Consider the following 7,897-nt stretch of genomic DNA (forward strand, 5'->3'; position numbering starts at 1 on the left):
ATAGGACAGGACAGAGAGAGAGAGAGAGAGAGAGAGAGAGAGAGAGAGAGAGAGAGAGAGAAGCAGATGGAGGAAGAGATGCTGAGAGATAAGAACTGATGACAGAGAGACCAGGTGAAGGAGAAAGAAGCCCTAACAGAATTCTTCATTGCATGGTTGGTCCCTCTTCCTCTGTGGGTAGAGAGAGGAAGAGGGAGATACAAAGATTTAGAGAAAAGTTACTCTGGCAGAAAAGACAATGGAAGAAGACGCCGCTCATCTTTGGGAGTTGGAATAAGACAGAACATCAATCACTGTATTATTCTGAACTAATTTTCATCATTTAAAGTCCTGTCCTACCAGGCAATGAGTTGTTTTGATATCTGGTATCTCAGAGGGTGGTGCAAAGACTGATAAAGGCCATAGGACTACATCTCCACTGTGCTGGGCACTCATCCATCCTGCTTTAAAAGCAAACTCGTCGGTAGAATCATGCTCCCTTGCTCCCGAGTCGTTAAAGTTCACGAATTCTTAGAAAAATTCTTCTCTGTGGTTTTTAGATAACATTTCTTAATGTTGCTCAGGATTAAAATTAAAAATCTTCACACATATGAACTAGTTATAAAGAACGGACTCTAAACAAAAATTTGGATTAAAAAAATGTGTAGTCTATTTTATTTGGCTCAAATTTTCTTTCTCTCTCTGTGCCTATACATGTAGAAGAAAATCTTGTTCTGCTTTTCTTAGCCAACAGAAAGTTATTAAGTATTTTACCCCCTCCCAGATCTTAAGGTTTACTGTGAGCCAGCATTTTGACTTAGGTGTATAGAAAGTGCAGGCGATACTGAGATGGGAAGATGATTCTGTGGCATTGCAAGTAAGAGAAACCGAGAACAGAAAAGCATTGTGTTGTGTCTTTAAGGCACATTTTGGGAATTTTCAGGACCTTTGACAGAAAAAAATTTAGAGTAACAGTTTTAAAGGGTAGAGGTTTTCCTTTACTCATAGAGTGCATAAGTCATGATAGTGGCAAAGGTTTACAGGCCATAGGACTTGAAAGACATTCATCTAAATCTAAAAGAAGGTAGCCTCCAGCCAATAAAGGATTTCAATAAATATTGACTGCAGTATTTCCTGGGGCTACAGACTTGATTTCTGCTACAACCATGTTGCACATTTGATTCTAAATGGGGGTTGAAGTGTGCCTTTCAGAGTGAAATGAATTATTCAGGAGGCAGGGAACAACTCACTCAGCATGCTGCAGTCTCTGTTTTCTGTGCCTTGGGGTGTGTCATGGTTATTTCTACAAGGTGGCAAGAGTTTAAAGAGCATAAGCGTTGCCATGACACTGCTTATGGACATGCACCAAACTCAGATGCTTGTTTGAGGCTACAGTGGCTGTTCATGGTTGAAACTGGCTGCCACACTCTGAGTATCAGATACTGTCAAAGAGGAGCAATGAAGGCTGAGACCAGCATTGTTGTAGTTGGAGAAGTGGCATAAAAGCTCTTAGAAATAAAAAAATGAAAGTAGGTTTGAATCGTCTTTTCTATGGTGTCTTGGAATATTTCAAATTTCCGCTGTGAGCTCTGTCGCCTCATTAGGCTGCTGCAGAATATCCATTCAGAATATTCACTCCATCAACGATGAAATGAAGATCAGATCCTCTTCCTTCTGCTTTCTGCTATCACTGTGGACCATTGAAGAGATGCCTATCTCCTCCTGGAAATGAAATGAACACTGCCTGCTTAATAATTAACCTCTTGGGTGTCATGGAAAATGCATGAGAATTAACTTGTTGGTGCCAGGAATCATTTGTCCAAATGGATATCTCAAATCAAGCAGTAACTATTCACAGGTTCTGAATCAACAAGAAATTACAAACATGAGCCTGGTTTCAAGAAAAAGAAAAGATGTTGGCAAATCAAATCCATTTCTTTTGATCTTTGGAATCGTCTACATAGCAAGCATCTGTGCCTTGCCTTCTGAAGGATATTTGTGCTAAGTGACATGACAATGGATAAAGATCCTTATCACATACTCATACCATTGTTTGGAGACATATTTCATTGCTTTGCATATTTTAATTTCTTAAGAAAATTATTCAAGCAGAAGATAGTATTTTATGGTTGATTAAAAGCTGTAGATGTTTATTTATAATGGGAAGAGTTTCTATCTTTGACCCTTTTGTGTTCTAACATCATTTCAAACATGTCCTTATAAATAAAATACTTTCACGTGGAATCTGATGTTTTCTGGATGTCTTTAGTCAATATAAAAGCAGTACCAGGATCCTCTGGTATTTTTACCTACCCACCTTCACACAACTGCTTACATACACTATTGTCCAGGAAATGGCCTGTTTAAGGTTCTGGGAAATTCCTTTGTGATGCCACATTTGGTATTGCCCATCAGCAAAGACAGGCTCACTTCAGGTATAATTCTAGGTGCCTTTGGTCACCAGTTTACCCACCACCACCCTGTTTCTGAGATGTTCCTAATTTTCAATGCTATGAGCGATATATTTTCACTTAAGCATACGTCTTTTTTTTTCTCAGACACTTATTTTAGTCCAGCCACTAAATAGTCTCAGGCTTCTTGAACCTGGTCTTTTGATCCCTTTGAACCAGCAGGTGTAATGATCACAAATATATATATATATATATATATATATAGTAGAAAGAGATAGAAATGTCACTGAGTATGAATGTGGCTCCCAGGCTCCTACCTCTTGCTTGGCATAAAAGGACTAGAGTACTCTGGAAAAAATCTGAACGATGTCGTATCTGATGTCCTGATCCTCAAGGCGGTGTTTGAAGCAAAGATGAATAGAGATTCATGCAACTTTGATTTTTTGGTTATTCTCTTCAAGTATTAAAATGGCACAGCAAGAAATATAAACCCGCCTAGAATATGGCATTGGCCAAGAGATTAGTTATTGTAAAAATTAGTCAAATACATCATTCTCCTTCCTCCAGCCCAGGAGATGCCTTCAGCCCACACTATTCTCATAGTACTCACTTGCTATTGCGACTAAGTTTTTGTTTCAAATTGAAGAACTCTTGATAAAAATCTAATGATTTCTAGACTTATAAGTTGCTCTTAGTCCCTTAAGGGCCAGTAAGTTTATGACTTAATTTTCTTTGCCTCTCTGTAAAGTGGGGGTAGGGAATCACAGGAAATAAACTTACAGAAAGATGAGTAACAGTGTGTGCATTGCTTAAAGTTGGAAGAACATCTTTACTTTTGAAGACTGAATCAAAATCTTTGTTCTCTGAGATCATTCCTGGCACTATCCTGCTAATTAGAAAAAAGTGGGCTTTCTCATTACAGTCATTTAGATGAAGCAGCAGGCTAAGGTGAAAATATCTTTACCAATAACACATCTGATAGGAGGCTAATACGTAAAATATGTGAAGAACAAAAAACAAACAAAATAAAACAAAACATCCTGGACATCAAGAAAACAAATAACACAATTAAAAAAGAGAGTATAGAACTAAACAGAGTTCTCAAAGGATGAAATAAATATGATTGATAAACACTTAAATGTTCAATGTCTTTACTCATTAGGGAAATACAAATCAAAACTACTTTGAGATTTCAACTTGCACCCATCAGAATGGCCAAGTAAATTAAACAAATGACAGCTAACGCTGGCAAGGATGGGAGGCAAGGGGAACACTCATCCATTGTTGGTTGGAATGCAAACTTGTACACCCACTATAGAAATCAGTATGGAGGTTCCTCAGGAAGTTGGGAATAAATCTACCTCAAGATCCTGCTATTTCACTCTTAGCTATATCCCAAAAGACTCTACATCTTGCCACAGAGACACTTGTTCATCCATCTTCATTGCTAGTCACAATCGCCAGAAATTAGAAACAGCTTAGGTGTCCATCTGCAGATGAATGGATAATGAAAACGTTGTACATTTACACAGCACGATATTATTCAGCTGTTAAAAATTATGAAATTTACTATAAATGGATGTAGCTAGAAAAAAAATTGTCGGGATGTGCATCTTGGTTCATGGGTTGGCATGGGCCTGGAACCCTGAGACTGCAGGTGTTCTACCACGCCCCCAGAACCCAGGACCCTGACATTCGGTCTAATCTCTGGTTTAATCTCCATTCAACATACACCGTCAGTCACGTAAGACACAGTTAGAGGGCGTGACTAATAGGCCTCTGCCTCGAGAAATTTACATATTAATGAGCTATCTAAAGGGAGGGGGATAGCTAATTAAATTATTCCTTCCCAGTCCCTCCTCTTTCCTGCTCCCCTATATAAGCCAGCTCTCCCCTGGCTCTTGGGGGGGGGGAGGGGCGCACGCACATCCAGATCCAACTATCACATCATGGACAATAAACTTCTCTTTGGAACCCAGTCCACGTGTCTCCTGGGGCCTGCCGCAGACAAGCTTCCAGCCTCTGGAACCTTGAACTTTCTTGAATATGTGGGAACCTGACAGCGGGAGAGCCTCCGGGACCTCCGGGACTCCACCACCGCTGCGAGGGCCACCTCCTCCATGGTCCCAGGATGCTGTTGCACGGGCCTAGGCCCGAGGTCACCCCGAGCATGTTTTTTCCCACAAAAAATTATCCTGAAGGAGGTAATTCAGACTCTAAGATAAATATAGTATCTATTCTGTACATGTGAATGCTAGCTTTTAAGCTTTCCATTGGCATACTATTATCTGTATACCCACAGAGTTTACGTACAGAGTAAGGAACTAGGAGATGTTATGTGGCAAAACCCCCAAGGACCCCTCAACAAACCAGAGTCTGAGTTTGAGAGCCTTTATTAAGCCTGCCAGCAACTGCCTGGAGAAAGGTCTCACAGAGTAGCTCTTACTGCTTTGTTCAGAGAGCTCTTAAACATAAAAAAAAACATATCCTGGTAGCCAGTCATGGGGAAGGGGGTGGGCGCTGAACAAGTAAGCAGTTCAAGCAAGAAGTAGAAGTTACTTGGGGCATCTTGACTTCAAACTTTCAGGACAGGGTTGGATACTTTTCTAAGGGACTTTGTCATGGGGTATGTAAGTGGTGGGTCAGTTCTGAGTCAGACCTTAGATGTCTGCAGTAGACACAAAATGGAGGAAACTCAGCCCAGTCACAGAAGGGAGGGGAAGATCTCCCAAGGAAGAAGAAATAGAATATATAGCTATGGAGAGACAAGTGGAAGACTGGAAGAAGTCGATAAAATGGAGAGACGGGGCAGGGGGATAAGGCAGAGAATACAGAGAGGCACAACTAACACTATGTGCCATTTGAGGGGGTCAAATGGAAACCTGCAACAGTAGAAGCTTTGTAAAATATATACATATATGAAAGATATCTAAATGAGGTCCCCAAATAACCAGACAGACAAATCCACAACTGTCATCACCAGTTGAAGCATCAGAAATGGGTTACATCTGATTGAGTCATTGGCCAAAGGGGCCCCATGAAAACCTAACAACTTTGACTATTGTCAAGGTTGTCCTCTGCAAACTGATGGAAAGACCCTATTGTTGAAGACTGTACTTACATATCTCATTGAGAATCTCTTGTCTTCATTCCCTCTAGCACTGGGGTAACAGACCTATGGCACAACCTGGTCTTTTACATGGGTGTTGAAGACCTGAACACAGCCAAGAATGTTACACAATAAAATATCTTGGATAAAAATGGGCCCCATAGATTCATATATTTGAATCCTTATTTAGCAGGGAGTAGCACTATTTAAGAAGGACTAGGAGGTGTGGCCTTGTTGGAGTAGGTGTGGCCTTGTTAGAGGAAGTGTGCCACTGGGAGTGGGCTTTGAGGTTGCAAAAGCTCATGCCTGCCTGGCCCAGTCTCCCCAGATCTCTCAGCATATGGATCAGGAAAGAGCTCTCAGCTACTGCTCCAGCACCAGACCAGCCACCAAGCTCCCTGACACGATGATAATGGACTAACCCTCTGAAACTGTCAGCAAGCCTCCAACTAAACCATTTCCTTGATAAGAGTTGCGTTTGGTAATGGTGTCTCCTCATAGCATTAAAGCAGTGACTAAGACCCGACCCATAAAATATTTTCGAGATAACCTCATGTCAATGTTTTTTATTTTTCACCCTGGAAGTTCTGGGTATTGACTTAGGGCCTCACATATGATAAGTGATCACCCTACCAATGATCACTCTTCAACTCATGTTTTTGAGACTGTGTCATGTTATGTAGCCCTTCCTTTTCCATCTGAGTGCTGGGGTGCCCATTCCTGAAAATCGAGAATTTCTTGAAGGAGCTTTGTTCCATTTTTGTATTTCCTTAAACAATCCCAAAGTAAATAGTCAATTAAATGAATGAATGAACACGTAGAGATGGTTTCTTCTTAGTCTTTAAAATAAATCTTCAGATTTTTTCCCTTAAAATAATTTGTTCTATGAAAGATGTCTTCATACCATGTACCAGGTACATTCCCAAATCAATGTTAGGGATATAAAGTCAGTACAACAGAAAAATTTCCCATGACAAAAAGCAAATGTGCATGATTTGAGATGCAAATAGGAATTAAGGAGAGAATGAAGCACAGGAGAGGTATAGCAAGTGCAGAAGTTCCCGAAGGGGAACCATGGAATGATTTTGAGGAGTGCTGAGTTAAAAGATTGCTTCAAGGAAGGGAAATATAGGGAGAGAGTGGTATAAGCAGGGAGGAAGGGCAGGAAGATGAAGGAGAAGAAAGAGGGAGGAAGTTCAACTGAAACAAGGTATGTATGGAAATAGCCTAAGGAAATCTGTTACTTTGTATACCAATTGAAAATAAAAAAGAAGGAACATTTTACGAAATCCAGTATTTCTAAATGAATTTAAAGCAGAGTACCAAAGTAGTATACAGTTTAGAATCTGTGGCGAATGTTATACTTAGATCTAAGATTCATGGCTGTTAAGAAAGCCTTAGTTTTCTTTTCTTTTTTTTTTTTTGCCATTGCATTGTTCACTTTATTCATTGTTTTTTTTACAAAAGTTTATTACAATGTACAACAACAGGCTCCAGGATAACACTTCATCCTAGCTATTAGGTGGCAAAGATGTTATGGCAGGGAATCCAGATGGTTACATAGGGATGGAGGAGGAGGGTCACGTCACCTCTGATGTGAGGAACAACTTACTTTTTGCCAGATTTCTTAATTCCACCTGTGGCCAGGGGGCCCTTCCCCGTGGCCTTGGCTTTTAGCTCCTCGAGTTTCTTCTGTTCCTCCTTTTGTTTCTGCTTGAAAGCTTTATCTTCCTCGTCCATCTCCTTGGCCTGCTTCTTGGGCTGTTTCAGGGGCTTCTTTTTGTCACCTTCCCGGCCCGACATAGCGCCTCCAGCCCCTTCACCAGACCCTCAAGCCTTAGTTTTCTTAATTGAAGGTTTTCTGATAGTCTATTCTGAATATATTTTAGTGTTCTTAAATTATCCAACAGGGAGATTTAGCTATATGGTATAAGACCTATATGGTATAAGACCTAGATATCATAACATGTTGGAAGTAATTTTCACCAGGTTTCAAAGTCACTGTAGATCATGTTTGCCTGTTTGTCTGGTCTATCTGTTTATCTGTCTATCTGTCTATCTGTCTATCTGTCTATCTATCTATCTATCTATCTATCTATCTATCTATCTATCTACCTATCTATCATCTCTATCTATCTATCTATCTATCTATCTATCTATCTATCTATCTATCTATCTATCATCTATCTATCATCTATCTATCTATCTATCTATCTAGCTATCTATCTCTGTCTATCTCTCATCATCTATCTATGTCATAAGATGGCATAAAAGTGAGGCATAAGACACTTGGAGCTGGAGAGCTAGCTCAGTTGGTAGTTCTTGCTTCCCAAACATGAGAACTCGCTTTTAATCCCCAGAACTCATGTTAAATAAGAGCTAGAAACCACAGTGTAGT

General features: G+C 40.1%; 1 pseudogene; it reads right to left on the bottom strand.

Annotated features, from left to right (window-relative positions):
* Nucleotides 1-7,107: 7,107 nt before the first annotated feature.
* Nucleotides 7,108-7,302, bottom strand: LOC114632970 (annotated as a pseudogene).
* Nucleotides 7,303-7,897: the final 595 nt, after the last annotated feature.

The sequence above is a fragment of the Grammomys surdaster genome, unplaced genomic scaffold, assembly GCF_004785775.1.
Source record: "Grammomys surdaster isolate TR1022 unplaced genomic scaffold, NIH_TR_1.0 98, whole genome shotgun sequence".
Taxonomy (NCBI): domain Eukaryota; kingdom Metazoa; phylum Chordata; class Mammalia; order Rodentia; family Muridae; genus Grammomys; species Grammomys surdaster.